Source organism: Amblyraja radiata, chromosome 19, assembly GCF_010909765.2.
Source record: "Amblyraja radiata isolate CabotCenter1 chromosome 19, sAmbRad1.1.pri, whole genome shotgun sequence".
Taxonomy (NCBI): domain Eukaryota; kingdom Metazoa; phylum Chordata; class Chondrichthyes; order Rajiformes; family Rajidae; genus Amblyraja; species Amblyraja radiata.
Window position 1 is genome coordinate 30799941 of NC_045974.1, and position 17067 is coordinate 30817007.

General features: G+C 43.1%; 1 non-coding gene across 1 annotated transcript; it reads right to left on the reverse strand.

Annotated features, from left to right (window-relative positions):
• Positions 1 to 16818: 16818 nt before the first annotated feature.
• On the reverse strand, positions 16819 to 16891 carry trnak-uuu. The gene has a single exon. It is a non-coding gene; the product is annotated as a tRNA-Lys (tRNA).
• Positions 16892 to 17067: the final 176 nt, after the last annotated feature.

Here is a 17067-nt window from a genome sequence, read left to right on the forward strand (position 1 = left end):
ACAATCCGAGTGTTCCCCACCCAGAAATCATGGATGAACCGCGAGGTACATTCACAGGTTAAGGCCAGATCTGCTGCATACAAGACAAGCCATGAGAGGAATAGATCGGGTAGATGCACTGAATCTCTTGCCCAAAGTAGGGGAATCGAGGACCAGATGACTTGGGTTCAAGGTGAAGGGGAAAAGATTTAATATGAATCTGAGTGGTAACCTTTTTCACACATGGGTGTATGGACCAAGCTGCCAGAGGAGGTAGTTTAGGCTGGGACTATCCTATAATTTAAGAAACAGTTAGGCAGGTACATGGATTGGGCAGGGTTGGAGGGATATGGACCAAGCGCAGGCAGGTAGGACTAGTGTAGCTGGGACATTGTTGGCCGGTGTGGGCAAGTTTGGCCGAAGGGCCTGTTTCCACACTCTATCACTCTATGACTAAATGACCCCGAGCGGTGCTAGAAGGCCCGCTATGATTTCCACAAAACCATCAAGGATGTCAAGAGACAATACTGGGACAAACTTGAATCCCAGTATAATCACTCGGACACACAGAGAATGTGGCATGGTCTGAATAAGATAATTGGCTGCAAAGCAAGGTCAGGCAACATCATTGGTGATAGTGCGACCCTACCCAATGAACTGAATGCTTTCTATGCTCGCTTCAAGCAGAAGGTCAACAGGGCAGTGACACCTGGCCCTTCAGACTCCAATGTGCCTCTCCCCAGGGTGACAGTAGCAGAGGTTAGATCGGCCTTCCTGAGGGTAAACCCACGAAAAGCAACTGGATCAGATGGAGTTTCTGGCCATGTCCTTAGTCGCTGCGTGGACCAGCTAGGGGGAGTATTCACGGATATCTTTAATCTCTCCGTACTCCGTTCTGAAGTACCCACCTGCTTCAAGAAGTTTACCATCACCCGAAGAAAAGCAAGTTCTCATGGATAAATGATTACCGCCAAAGGCCTTAACATCCACCATTATGAAATGTTTTGAGAGGCTAGTTACGGAACGCATTCAATCTAGTCTTCCCAGCTGCCTTGACCCGCTGCAGTTCGCCTACCGCTGCAACAGGTCCACGGACGATGTCATCGCCCTGGCCCTACACTCATCCCTAAAACACCTGGAGACGAGAGACACCTATGTCAGACTCCTAGTCATAGACTACAGCTCTGCCTTTAACAGCATTATACCATCCAAACTTATCACCAAACTCACGGGACTTGGTGTCAGCACTCATCTCTGCAACTGGATCCTCAACATCCTGACCAGCAGACCCCAATCAGTGAGGATTGGGGACAAATCATCCTCCACGATAATCCTAAACACTGGTGCACCACAAGGCTGAGTTCTTAGCCCCCTTCTTTACTCCTTGTACGCCCATGACAGCACTGCCATGTACAAATCTAATTCAATTTTCTAATTCGCAGAAGACACCACCATTCTGGGCCAGATATCAAATAATGATGAGTGGGGTACAGTAAGGAGATCGAGAACCTTGTGTCCTGATGTCGATACAACGGCCTTTCTCTCAACGTCAGCAAGATAGTGATCGACTTCAGGAAGCAAAGTGGTACACATACCACAGTTTGCATTGATGGTGCCGAAGTAGAGATGGTTGAAAACTTCAAATTCTTACGAGTCAATATCACCAACAACTTCTCCTGGACCACCCATATTGAAGCAACGACCAAGACGGCATACCAACGCCTCTACTTCCTTAGAAGGGTTTGGAAGTTGGGCATGTCCCCTACAACTCTCACCAATTTCTCCAGATGCAGCATAAAAGCATTTTATCAGGATGCTTCACAGCTTGGTTTGGGAACAGCTCCATCCAGGACCCCAAGATATTGCAGCAAATTGTGGACACAGCCCAGACCATCACACAAACCAACCTCCCTCCTATTGATTCAATGTATACCTCACGCTACCTCGGCAAGGCCATAGGCTGTGGGCCGAGCATCAAAAATGTGTCTAGAAATTAACTTTCGTGACCCATGTCTCGGAACAACATGAAATGTTGCACAGATTTAGATAAAATATAATTGAGAAGGAAGTCATAACTCGTCAGTGCCAAAAGTTGCACATTAATTAATTAAACTAATTAGAAAATGAGATCGAAAAAGTAAGCACCATCTAGTGTCCAATGCCCATATTACACCATGGGGAGCCTATTTCCGTGTTGCAGTCTATTTAAACCATATATATATATATGACTTATGAATATGACTGTAATCATATATAATTTTGTATAATTATATTATATAAAATGAATATAATGAATATAATTGTGTGCGTTTTTTGAATAAGACTGCCGCAGATGTCCAGCTCCTGAACCAGCCTAATTAATGGGTGAGGGCAGTTCCCGTTTACTGAACCCCACTGACTGCCAGTGTGCAGAGTGGGGGTCACAGCCATAGTGGGACTTGGGCAGTGCCAGGCTGGGGGAAGGCTAAGGTATCTTCCACTGACAGGAATATGCCTAACTCTAATCCTAACTCCCACCGGAGGCCCAGCCCGACCGACGGCTCTCACCACCCACCAGCAGCCCGGCCCAACTCTTACCACCCACCGGAGGCCCGGCCCGACCGACGGCTCTCACCACCCACCGGAGGCCCAGCCCAACTCTCAACACCTACCGGCGGCTCGATCGATCCTCCACAGCATCCATCAGCCTACCGACAAGTCCGACCGACAGACTGACTGATTGACCGACTGACCGATTGATCAACAGACTGACCCTAATCCTAATCCTAACCCTAGCTCTACATTTGTTATTTATCATTTTTATTTAAGAGTTCACATCATAACTTTATAAAAATAAATCAATTGAGAAACAAAATGATCAGCAAGGTGAGCATTACCTTTATTCCTTGGAAACCTTGCTATTGTTTTGATGTAATGAGGAGGCAGCCATGATCCCAGGGTCCTCGCTGCCTAGCGACCATAAACCACAGCGGTCAATTAGTCAATTTGCGTCCGACCTCAATGTCAAACGTGCATTGATTGGGCAATTACTAATCGGAAAATTTGAGGTTTTTCTCATATTTTTAAAAAATGTGCAGGTTTTGTTCTTGACGAGTTTCAGGTATGATTTATATAATATTTTTACACAATATGTTAAAAATTCAGGTAGTTCCGTGAGTTGGGTCACGAACGAATGAAAAAGCTCCTCGGCCCACAGCCTACCAGTAACATAATCAAGGAAGAGTCGCACCCTGGCCACTCCCTCTTCTCCCCTCTCCCATCAGCCAAAAGGTATAGAAGTGAAAAAATGCACACCTCCAGTGTTATGCGCTCCCTCTGCTGGTGTTATATGGTACTCACCTGTTTCTCTGTTTTCTCCCGAGTGCAGGCCTCGTGGCTGTGAGTCAGAAATCACGGGGTTAAAGGCTCATGCACCCGATTGGCCAAGCTGCATCATGTGACTCGTCTGAAGCTTAAAAGCAGAGTCTCCCAGCATTCTCACTCTTCTTCGCCCGGCACAAGGCAGTGAGCACCACGGCTGGTGTGAGCTGTGGGTGTTCTGGCCACATGGCATAGGAGTTTATGTATCTTCCTCAGTACATGTTAACAAATATTGACTTGGGACGGATGAGGGCTGGCTTTACTGTTTTCGTGTGTTTGTTTCAGGATTACATATCTTTTAGGCAGGTTTAGAGTCTCCGGTCCGACGGCCCATCGCGTGGCTGGCTGGAGCAACTGTTAAAATTGTTTGTCAGTCCATTCACCTTCCTGACTGTGTTGTTTGAATCAGGTTTATGTTTTTGTCCTCAAGTGAAGTAATTAAACTCTTTTTGAACTTGAACCTGGTTGTTGACTTATGTTACTCGGCTCTTGAAGTACCTGCTTTCGGGAGTCGTAACATCCAGATTCAGAGAAAGTTTCTTCCCAACTGTTCTCAGGCAACTGAATCACCCACAACCAGAGAGCAGTCCTGAACTACTATCTACTTCTTTAATGTCCCTCGGACTTTGCTGGCTTTACCTCGCACTAAACATTATTCCCTTATCATGCATCCATGCACTGTAAATGGATTGATTGTAATTCTTGAAATCAGTGTTCTGCCTATCAGCTCAATTGCAAATGACGTGGGCAGTCAGGTGAAACTTTAGCATCTCTTGGCCTTGCCTTTGCAATCATTGGCTATTAGTACAATTGAAGATATTACCTTCATTGTACTTGCTCATTTTCCTCCTGCCAATTGCTGTCCTGATGAATATGTCGCATATTTTGATTTTGATTTCACATTCCAACATTTACAATTGGGAAACAGGAGAGATGAGGAACTGCAAATGTTGGTTTACAAATAAAGACACAAAAGTGCTGGAGTAACTCACTGGAGGACACTAAAGCATCACTGGAGGACACGGATAGATGATATTTCGTCTTTCAGACATTGTGTCTTGGTCCCAATGCGAAACGTCCCCTGTTCATGTTCTCCAGAGATGTTGCCTGAACCCTTTGAGTTACTCCAATGCTTTGTGTCTTTATTTACAATTGGGAAACTTGCTGAATATTCATTTTCACCTTGCACAGTAGGGGGCAGCACTGCTGCAATGTTTCAAATCACCACAGCAGAAGACAGAACACAGTTAATTGTGGAATTCAGTTAATTGTGGAACACAGTGAAATTCTTGGTTTATTTCAACATTTGGTTATGTACAGTACAATATCCAAAACACGAGCAATAAAATTGTATACTTTTATATGTAGCCTGTTGGATTATCGACTTCATCCAAGACAGATATTTTGAAAAATCTGGAGTTACAATACTGATTTAAACTTCTGTATTTCATAAATCCAATGAAAAAACTCAAATAAAATGAATAATTGAATTACAACAGTAATGGAGTTTATATCAGTACACTTCATAAATTATTTTTTCAAGTATGCGTGTGTTTGTTTAGTTGATATAATTAAGGCTTTGAAGCAAATTTATTTTGTTGTATTTTTTTGAGTTAACCTCTAAATAAAGTCTAGCTCAACAAACAGGACTGTGGATTCCTGGAGATGGAAACCTTCGGAGGACAGTGGCCGCTTTGTTCTAAGCATCGCAAAGCACACGGTGTATATTTTTACAACTTTTTATCAGCAATCAGAATGTTTCTGCAAATGAATAACAAAAGCAGGAACGCGATTTTCATTGCGGACTTAGCCAGCCCCACCTCACTTTGTTAGCCTGAAACATCGTGGAATGGAATGCAAAGCAACAAAAAACATTTGAAGAAGGAGCAAGTGTGAAGGACAGTTTTAGATTGATTGAGAATGTTAGATTGGGTCACAGTTTTATACTGCACAGAAATAGGACATTCGGACCAACTTGTCCTTGCTGACTGTGATGTCTATCCAAGTATCTGTCCGAATGTGTTTTAAGTGTTCTAAATATATTTTTCTCTACCCCTTCATCTGGAGGTCACTCCATATAGCCACCTCCCTCTGTGTAAAAAACCTGCCCCCTCAGATTTATTTTAAATTTCTCCCCTCTTACCTTAAAGCTAAAACATAAACCCATGCGCTCTTCTTTTAGAGTCCTCCACTCTAGATCACAGACTCTGACTATCTACCCCCTCTATACCCCTCATAAATTTATAATCCTCTATATCACCACCTGTCAGCCTCATACATTCCAGTGGGAATAAACACAGCAAATCTAACCTCTCCTTATAAGTAAATCCCTCCATTTTAGACAACATCCTGCTGAATCGCTTCTAGGCTCTTTCTAATGTTACCACATCCTTCCAGGTAGTATAATAACCAGAAACATACATCATTTTACAAGTGTGGCCTGACCAATGTTTGTGCAACTGCAACATGACATCCCAATCCTTAGACCCAATATCTTGACCTACGAAGGCAAACATGAGAAATGTCTGCCTCTTTTCCTACCCAACAGTGATGCCATTTTCAGGAAGCTATGAACTTGCATCCCAAGACCCCTCTATACATGAACACTCCTGAGATCCATGCCATTTACTGTACATGCACTGTAAGTAGTTCATGTTCCAATACACATTATGACATTACACTGGTCTGGATTAAAGTTAATCTCTCATCGCTCTGACCAATTTTTCAACTAACCTATGTCCCTCAATTAATGAATGAATGGATTAATGAATCCATCTACATTCTCAAATTCTCACCCAAGTCATTTATTTATATATATAAATATAAATATATATTTTTATATATATATATACTAGACGAAGTGGGACCCGTTGGGTCCCATGTACACACGGGAGGACTGGTCCCCAACATAATATTCCACCTCTCCACCAATTCCAATATTGGTGGCCAGTGGGGGGGGGGGAGGGGGAGGGGGAGGGGGGAGGGAGGGGGGGGGGGGATGGGGGATGGGGGATGGGGATGCTTTCTGGAGCACTAATATGGGTGTTGTGGGCCGAAGAGACTGGTTTCCAGTGGGATAGTATGGACATTGTGGGCCAAACGGATTCTTGGGCTGGCAGCTCAGTCACTCAGGCCTGGTGGGCTGGCAGCTCAGTCACTCAGGCCTGGTGGGCTGGCAGCTCAGTCACTCAGGCCTGGTGGGCTGGCAGCTCAGTCACCCAGGCCTGGTGGGCTAAAAGCTCAGGCACTCAGGCCTGGTGGGCTGGCAGCTCAGTCATTCAGGCCTGGTGGGCTGGCAGCTCAATCACTCAGGCCTGGTGGGCTGGCAGCTCAGAAATGCCAGAAATTCTGCCCAAAACAGGAGAGAGAGAGAAGGGGGATATGGTGGAGAATCAATTTTAGACATTTTATCATATTTTTCTGCAGATCACAGCAATGAAGGAGGAAAGTCTACCCTGGCCTGGATCTCACAGGGAGCCAATGAAGGGAGGGAGAAAAATACTGGGGTGAGGTTTAATACTTGCAGGGGGAATATTTACTGATGGGCCGAAGGGACTCCTCCTATCAAATTTATTCCCCTTCACCTTGAACCTATGTCCTGTGGTGCCCGATTCCCCAACTCTGGGCAAGAAACTCTGTGCATCTACCTGATCTAATGCTCTCATGATTTTGTATGCCCCTATAAGATCACCCCTCATCCTCCTGCGCTCCATGGAATGGAATAGAGACCCAGCCTACTCAACCTCACACCTACTCAGCTCACACCCACCAGTCCTGGCAACATCCTCGTAAATCTTTTCTGAACCCTTTCAAGCTTGACAATATATTTCCTATAACATGATGCCCAGAACTGAACACAATATTCTAAATGCGGTCTCATCAATGTCTTATGCAACTGCAACATGACCTCCCAACTTCCATACTCAATACTCTGACCAATGAAGGTCAAAGTGCCAAAAGCCTTTTTGACCACCTTATCTACCAGCGACTTAATCTTCAAGGAACCATGCACCTGTACTTCAAGATCCCTCTGCTCTACCACACTACCCAGAGGCCCACCATTTACTGTGCAGGTCCTGACCTTGTTCAACATCGCAAAATGCAACACCGCAAAATGCAACACCGCATACTTCTCTGTATTAAATTCCATCAACCATTCCTCTGCCCACCTGGCCAATCGATCCAGATCCTGTTGCATAAAGTCTAAAGTAAAGGTGTACAAGATCATGAACGGAATAGATAGGAGTATTTTGCCCAGAGTTGGGGAATCGAGAACTGGAGCACATATGTTTAAGGTGAGGGGCAGAGAAAATGATTTAATAAGTACCTGAGGGGTAACTGTTTAACACAAAGGGTAGTGGGTATATGGAACAAGCTGCCGGAGGAGGTTTGCGCAGTTATATAAATAGGATAGGTTCAGTGGGATATGGGCCAAAAGCAGGCAGGTGGGACTAGTGTAGATGGGGCATGTTGGACGGCGTAGGCAAGTTGGGCTGAAGGCCTGTTTCCACGCTCACTATGACTCTGTTTGATGGGGGATCTCATTGAAACTTACGGAATAATGAAAGGCCTGGATGGAATGGATGTTGAGAGGATGTTTCCAATCGTGGGAGAGTCTAAGACCAGAGGGCACAGCCTCAGAATAAAAGGACGTACCTTTAGGAAGGAGATAAGGAGGAATTTCTTCAGCCAGATGGTGGCGAGTCTGTGGAATTCATTGCAACAGACGGCTGGAGAGGCCAAATCATTGGGTATTTCTAAAGAGGAGATTGATAGATTCTTGATTTGTTAAGGGCCTGTCCCACTTTCACGACCTAATTCACGACCGTTTTTACTCGTGGACATTTTTCATAATGCTAGAAAAAACGCCCCTACCTACTTGATGCCACGAGTACCTACGACTAGCATCACGGCCTGCTACGACCTACCTACGACCTCGTGACGACCATGCTGCGAGTATGAGTTCTGGGCAAACTCGGCAGAAGTTGTGAATTAGGTCGTGAAAGTGGGACAGACCCTTAAGGGCATCAAAGGTTATGTTTAGAAGTCAGGAGAAAGGGGTTGAAAGGAAATAATAGATAAGCCAACATCGAATGGCAGAGCAGACTTGATGAGCCAAATGATCAAATTCTGCTACTATGTCTTATGGCCCATTATTTTCAGATTGTTTTGTTTGCTAATTTCACAAAGATGCAAACAAAATCCCTCTGGAACAATGTATGTGAAGAAACTAACTCACACCTCATTGGATAATTGGATATTAAATGTATTATGTCAATTATGTTTATTTTATAAAACACAAGCACTGTTTAACCTATTTTACACACAGCCATGTTCCACAAAAAAACAATGAACTAATGACCAGAAAAAAAGCTTTTGGGAGCTAGTTTAGTTGTTTAGAGATATAGCGTGGAAACATGCCCTTCGGCCCACCGAGTCCACGCTGACCAGCGATCCCCGAATGTTAACACTACCCTACACACACTAAGGACAATTTACAATTTTACAGAGACAGTTGGCCTCCAAACCTGTACGTCTTAGGCGTGTGGGAGGAAACCGGAGCTCCCGGAGAAAACCCACGCAGGTCATAGGGAGAACGTACAAACTCCACAAAGATGGAGTTGGAACTGTTTCCGGCTAAACAGACGTCACCCATTGTCAGGGTCGAACCCAGGTCTCTGGCGCTGTCAGGCAGCAATTCTACCTCTGCGCCCGGTGTCGCCTAACCCTATATTAATCCTTATTCCAGGAAGAACTTCTCAGGGGTTCTTCTCATAATGCTGTGAAAGGTTTCACAGGCAGCCGAGGGATTTGAAGGCCATGGTTTAACTTTTCATGCAAAAGAAAGCAAGTTTGCCATTGGAGGACACCTTTTGCACTTCACTTCCAGTGTCAACTTTGGGCTAAAGCCAGCAACTCATGGGACAGTTATTAGATCTAGAATTTATAGACAGCTGCTCACCTATACCAACTGAACACAATATTCAGTGGCCTGAGCCTTTCTGAGCTTCCTTTCCTTGTCCACTGTCTCATCCAATCATGAAGTCAGCATACGTTTCGATTAATCAAGTGATGACCCTCCCTGTAGATTAATCCAGGAAGAACATTTATTGCATTATTCTCTCTCCCATCGATCTTTTGATTCTAAATAATGCACTTCAACTTACTTTCTGCATGTTCTTGCTGAACCATATTATAACTTCATGAGTCAAGCATTGAGAGTGCTTAATTGTCATAGGTACTGAACAATTAAATTCTTGCTTGCAGCAGCATAACAGGTCTGTAACGATACTCATTGATAAGAAAATAAGTAACATTTTCAATAAATGAAAACCCCCGATATTAGTGCAAAAAAGCTCAAAGTCCTTAGTACAACCAAGCCAGCTCCTAGTTTATAGTTCAGTTGGTGTTTGCTGTGTCCAATAGCCTTTTTAGGATGAGACGGACGTGCGTAGCATGCATTGAACCCGTCCGGGGGTTATGCCACACTGTCGCTTGAACTACCACTTGGTGTCACTTTGTAGGAAGTGATAGCATGCACACCCTGCCACAGCTGCCGAACGTCCGTCTCATCCTCCAATTTGGAGCAAAAGTGTCTCTTGGCCTTTTTTAATGGCCTTATCAAGGTCGAATGTAGACTTGCTATATGGCTGCATTGCCAGACTTGCATGCCCAATATCTGGTTCTCAGTAGATTGCAAACCTGGTTCATCCAAGACTTCTACTTGGGGAATACTCTGATGGTTTTGGGGGGATCACATTTCTGATTTAAATCTTTTTATTTGAATTTCACAGCAATTTGCATACATACAATGATAACAGACAGTGACAGTCAAGGCATAATTGTGCAACAGTATGTAAGCAACCCTCAAAGCCCTTACCCTTACCCACCTTCAACCCACCCGAATCAGGTCGGAACCAAACGGGGACAAACAACACTCACATACATACACATCCACACAAATATGGTAAGATAAACGAAACAAAAAGTACTAAAAAAATAAAAATTAAAAATAAATAAAAAGGGGGTCACTAATAACAGTAAATAAGTAAGTAATTAAATAAATAAGTGTGGGGGGGGGGGGGGGGGGGGGGGGGTTTAAGGGGAGAGCAGCTGCAGTAGAGCAGAACAATGATGGAGAGCACTCAGTCCTCTTCCGAGTCCGGGGACAAGTTGAGAGAGTTAACAAGTTCCAAGAAAGGGTTCCATGTATCTAGGAATGTCTTGGTAGAGCCTTTGAGAGAGAACCTAAGTTTTTCAAGCTTTAAATTGTAAAGCACCTCCTTAATCCAGCGGGTGTGTGTCGGGGGACAGGTGAGCCTCCAGTTAAGCAAGATCAGTCTCCGGGCTAACAAGGTTGTAAAAGCTAGAACCCGTTTCACCGCAACAGAGAGGTTGGTGTTGGGAGGGGTACCGAAAATGGCTGACAGTGGGTTTGGAGGAATAGTCTGGCCGTAGGCTCTGCTTATCAAGTCGAAAGCACTCCTCCAAAATGCTGCTAGCTTAGGGCAAGACCAAAACATATGGCTATGGTTGGCAGGAGATTGATTACATCTGTTGCAGGTGTCCCTAACAGCGGGGTAAATTCTAGATAATCTTGCATTTGTGTTGTGGACTTTGTGAAGGACTTTGCATTGGATTAGGCCATGACGGGCACATATGGAGGAAGAATGGGTCAAGTCCAAGGCAGAGTCCCATTGCTGGTCTGTTAGTTTCGTATTCAGCTCACCCTCCCACGCAGCTTTTAATGAGGTATGATGTTTCAATATAACCGACCCTAACAAGTTATACAAAACAGAGATGCATTTCTTCCGGTTGGGATCTAGAGCTAAGATGGTATCGGTCAGGGTTTCAGGGGGGCGATTTGGGAAATGGGGGAATGTCTTCTTCACAAAATCCCTAATCTGGAAAAAACGAAAAAGGTGGGAGTTTGGGAGGCTATAGTTGGACGAGAGCTCCGCAAAAGACGAAAAGATGCCATCCTTGTATAGGTTTTTGATACTACTGACACCGTTGCTATGCCAGGTTTTGAATGCGTGGTCTGTACTTGAAGGTTTAAAGATGTGATTTTTAAGCAGTGGGGTCAAGATGGAAGGGCCTTGTAAACCGAAGTTTTTCCTGAGTTGACTCCATATCTTGAGCGAGAGGGACGCAATTGGGCCTGCACCCACAGATGTTATAGGAAGGGGGAGTTGGGAGCAACGGGAGATGTGAACTCGCCTTTTCCATGTGTACCCAGGTCGGTAGGTGGTCGCAATCATCATTCATCCAATACAGGAGTTTTTGCAAGTTAGCTGCCCAATAGTATCGCCTAAAGTCAGGAAGTGCCAAACCGCCGTCACTCTTAGGAGACTGTAGTATCACCTTTCGGATTCTAGCCGGTTTGCTTACCCATAAAAATTTAGATATTGTCCTTTCTAATTTATCAAAAAAAGATTTAGTGATAAGTATAGGGACGTGCTGGAAAAGATACAGGAATTTGGGTAGGACGACCATCTTGACCAGATTTATCCGGCCCACGAGGGATAGCGGTAAAACTGACCAGCGGTCAAAATCTCTTTCAGCTTTCTCAACCAGAGGCAGAAAGTTTGTGCGGAACATATCAGATAAGGGTGTTGTGATAAAGATGCCGAGGTAGCGAAACCCGTCCTCTGCCCATTTGAATGAGGTTAAAGAGCGAGGGAGCTGCTTAGCCAATGAGTTAATCGGTAATAGCTCCCATTTCCTTCTGTTATTTCAGAATTACTTACAGCCTGACCACTGTCTATGGTCACGTATAGTCAGGAACCTGGACTGCTCTCACCGACAATTATTGCTGTCCTGTTAAAGTCAAAATAAAACAGTAATCTACATGTTCTTGTAAAACAACCCATTTAATGAAGCTTATTATTTATATTGTTCATGGATTCATAATGCAGGTCCACGACTGATTTTCAAGCGCTCTTGGCTCTAGAGCCTTAGGATTATCCATTTTGCCAGACCATCTAAGGTTATGGCCTCTGAGTGGAGTCCAATGGTATGGGAACAGCCTGCCTTGTCTGCCGAAACACCAACAATGATGGCCTCGGAAGTCGGCTATGGGGACTAATCTGCCGACTCTGGCTGGGCTGGACTACCAGAGCCACGGCCACATGGGTCAAATTCAACCCACCGATCGGCGCAGAAGTCCAGATGAGTTTGAGATTGGCTGTTTTAGCCAGCTTAGGCATCATATTTTGAGGGGGGCTTCCAGGGGGGATTTAAAGTGCATTCTCATGATTTTGTCCAGATTAAAGGAGGCGCCAGACCATCAGTTGCTGGAAAATCTGTGGTGGGCCTGTAGTTATTAATTACTATCTTTGAGATTACATTTTAGTAATAATTTTTGCAGTAAAAGCAAAATATATTTTACTGTAAAACCAGGCACCTCACCAAAATATAATTTCAATCAACGTTTACCAGTAATCAACCATGCATATTTATACCACATTATACCACATTAAGTTTGTTAGGTAATTTTGTGTTTCTATTCCTGACCTCATAACTAATAGTATCTTACTTTTACTCTTGTCTAATGCAAACCCCCCCTGTTCACTCAACATGATTCTACACGGATTAATTTGAGTTTCAATTGGTTAACACGTAAACTTTCACTAACAAGGTGCAGAATTTCACCTGACAACCATTCCTTTACAATAACCAGCAAAGACCACGTTTAAGATGTTGCTGTTCATGTTCAACGTGAAACGTTTGGATAGATACCAGATTAAATTATACCCTCAGTGATATTAATACTTTTTGGCATAAACTTTAAAGGATCTCTAAACATGTTGACTCATTTTGCTGGTCATGCCCCAAATTATTAACTTTTATGGCTAATATACCCTATAAATCCAATATGCCACAGTTTAGCATAAAAAAAAAAAAAATTTTTTAAAAATTAAAAAAAAAACAGTTTAGCTTAGTTTAGTACAGTTTAGTTTAATTTAGTTCAGCTTAGCTTGGTTTAGTTTAGTTTAGTTTAGTTCGGTTTTGTTTAGAGACACAGCATGGAAACAGACCCTTTGGCCCATCAAATCCATGCCGACCATCAATTTTCTATTCACACTAGTTCTATGTTATCCTACTTTAGTGTCCACTCCCTGCACACCAGGGTTACAGAGGCCAATTAACCTACAGATCCCATGTCTATGGGATGTGGGAGGAAACAAGAACACCTGGAGGAAACCTACGCAGTCACAGGGAGAACGTGCAAACACCATACAGACAGTGCACGAGGTCGGGATCGAACCCGGGACTCCGGCACTCTGAGGCAGCGGCTCTACCTGCTGTGCCACTGTGCTGCCCCATCTCCCCTGGTATAGTGCCTTCTCATTACTACAGCTGCTGGCTGTTTTTATATCTCTTCGTCAATTTTGTGCATCTTCCTATTTTAAATTAGGCCACGAATATAATCTATTTCTCTCATTCTGCCTCTTGCTCCAAACGTTCACACCATTATTACGCTTCCATCAGGAAATCTACAAAGAAAGAAACCTAACAAAACTTGTGCTGGTAAAATGATTCTTCACCACATTAGAACCATCCTTGTCTGCTGTACCACACAATTATTTTTTACATGTTCCTCCTTCAAACTTCAAAGGTTTCGCAAAGGTATTCAATTATCGTGCCAAAACCTGTCTTGAATCATAAGTAATGTTCACAGTGCACTAAATGTTTTTAGAATAAGATTGGGAGCCGATAAGAATATGTATTTGTGTGCCGCACATAAGGCATACATTTGGATGCATTTACCATGCTTCCAACATAAATCCCCATCTCTGGGATTATAGTGGAAACTACCTAAGTAAACTTCAGATGTTGCAATTACAACTTCTCATCAGAATGAAGGATATTTTACTGCATTACTTTTTTATTATAAATGTCAAGCGTGGATTTACTAAAGCAATTTCAGCATCTGCAGATTATTTTACGTTCAAACGAAAACGCAATTGCACCAGAGCATCCTGTCTCAATTATTCCTTACAACAAACCACACTCTTACTGGCCTGGAATCCAGAAACCTGGACCGTTGCGTTTGAATCCCACCATGTCAGTTGGGAAATTTAAATTCAATTAATTAAATGAATCTGTGATAAATCACGGCATCAGTCGTAGTATTCCTTTAATACAGTTCATGGAAATAATTAGAATTAACTCTTTTCTTACCATCAATTGTCATTGGCAGAGAGAGCATCAATTTTGATCTTGGAATGTACAATTGTTACCAAAATGTATTCTTGCAATGCCTATTGCTAATTTATAGACTCTGCCATTAATGTCAATGATAACAAGAATTATAGAAAAATGTCTGTTTTTTTGCATTCTGTTGCAGTCTTTCTATGTTCCATTAGTTGTTTACAATAGATTGTACACTTGAATCACCATCCTTCAACTATAGAACATAGAACAGCACAGCGCAGGAACATTCTTCAGCCCACGATGTCCATGCTGAACATGATGCCAAGGTCACCTAATCTCATCTGCCTATACATGATCCATATGCCTCCATTCCCTACATATCCACGTGCCTATCCAAAAGCCTCTTTTAGCGCCACTATCGTATCTGCCTCCACCACCACCCCTGGCAGTGCATTCCAGGCACCAACTGCCCTCTGTGTAAAAGACTTGCCCTGCACATCTCCTTTAAACTTTGGCCCTCTCACCTTAAAGCTATGCCCTCCAATCTTTGATATTTCCACCCTCTGAGAAAGGTTCTTACTATCTACCCTATCTATACCTATCATAATTGTATATACTTGTACCAGGTCTCCCTTCAGCCTCCAAGCTCCAGAGAAAACAATTCATTTCTCCTTCTAGCTAACACCCTCTAATCCAGGTAACATTCTGGTAAACCTTTTCTGTCTCCTCACCAAAGTTTTCATATCCTTCCTTTAAAGAGGCAACCCGAACTACACACACTACTCCATATGGGACCAAACCAAAGCCCTATAAAGCTGCAACATGCTTTCTTAACTCTTATACTCAATGCGCCAATTGGTGAAGGCAAGCATATCATCCATCTTCTTCAGCGCCTTCTAAAAACCAAAGAATTCTGCAGTAGCTGCGAAAACTATCATTTTCTGTCCCTCAGACTCCAATGTCAATATTTTCTACCTAATGTATATTTGTATTGCTGTAGTTATGCACCATTTCTGTTTTCCTTCATTCATTTTGTGTTCATGTCAAATTTTGGCAGCTGGTAAAATAAGGCTATCAACCCCATAAATATCACTTGCGACAAGTTAAAACCAGCCGCTGTACCAATTTTAGCAGCCGTAAAAGCTGAACTATTTTGATATCTGTAAAGTAACCCTTCTAGCCCCAAACACTGTTATGTGCAAGGCAATTAGAACCATTGAAATGTCAGATGTGCTATAACCACACCTTGTACAGGTGTGGGGCAACTTATATCTCTTTGTGTTCTCATTCCCTATGTATAAAACCTATTGTTACAATAATTTTGGTTACTTTCTGTATCTGCTTGTGACATTTTACTGAACCATGTGCATGTTCTTTACATTTCTTTGGACCTGAATTGTTCTTATAGTTTCTAATGTGTTTTCTCTTTCACATAGGAAACAAAACAATATATAAGGAAACTGAAATAATGATAGGAAAGTCAAAAGCAAAAGAATGAACTAACAATGCTAAAAAAAAAAAGGAAAAGTAATCACCTTTTGCAAAAGAAGCAAGTAGAAAAGAAACAATATATATTAATTCAAGAGAACTGTTGTGATCTCCAGTTGAAGAAACGGAATGAAAGGCAGGGTAGTTGTGCAGGATGAACAACTATTCTTCAGCCATGGGTATATTTTGGTGTTGTTTAGTTTAGTTTAGGTTTAGTTTAGTTTATTGTCACATGGTCTGAGGTACAGTGAAAAGCTTTTTGTTGCATGCTATTCCAGTCAGCAGAAAGACAGTACATGATTACAATCAAGCCATCCACAGTGTACAGATACATGATAACGTTTAGTGCAAAATAAGGTCCAGTAAAATCCGATTAAAAATTAAAGGTCAGAGGATCTCCAATGAGGTAGATGGGAGGTCAGGAATGCTCTCTAGTTGGTGATAGGATGGTTCAGTTGCCTGATAACAGCTGGGAAGAAACTTACTTTAGTTTAGTTTAGAGACACAGCATGGAAACAAGCCCTTCGGCCCAACAGATCTGCGGCGATCGGCGATCCCAGCACATTAACACTATCCTACACCCACGACAGACCATTTTTTACATTTACCAAGCCAATTAACCTACAAACCGGTATGTCTTTGGAGTGTGGGAGGAAACCGAAGATCTCGGAGAAAACCCATGCAGGTCACGGGCAGAATGTACAAACTCCGTACAGACAGCACCCGTAGTCGGGATCGAACCCGGATCTCTGGCGCTGCATTCACTGTAAGGCAGCAACTCTACCGCTGCGCCACCGTGACCACCCAAAAAGTAACCGCCCAGAACGTAACTGCCCAAACAGGGACTTGAACCCTGGACCCTCAGGTTAAAAGTCTGATGCTCTGGCGACTGAGCTATCCGGGCCCTAACTATCCCTGAATCTGGAGGTATGCGTTTTCAAACTTCTGTACCTTTTGTCTGATGGGAGAGGGGAGAAGAAGTGCAGAAGAGGGTATTGAACTTTCTTCCTATGATCATTTTGATTAGTATTTTACTAAAATAATGGAAATCCAAGAAGATTCAAAGTAGGCCCATCTTGT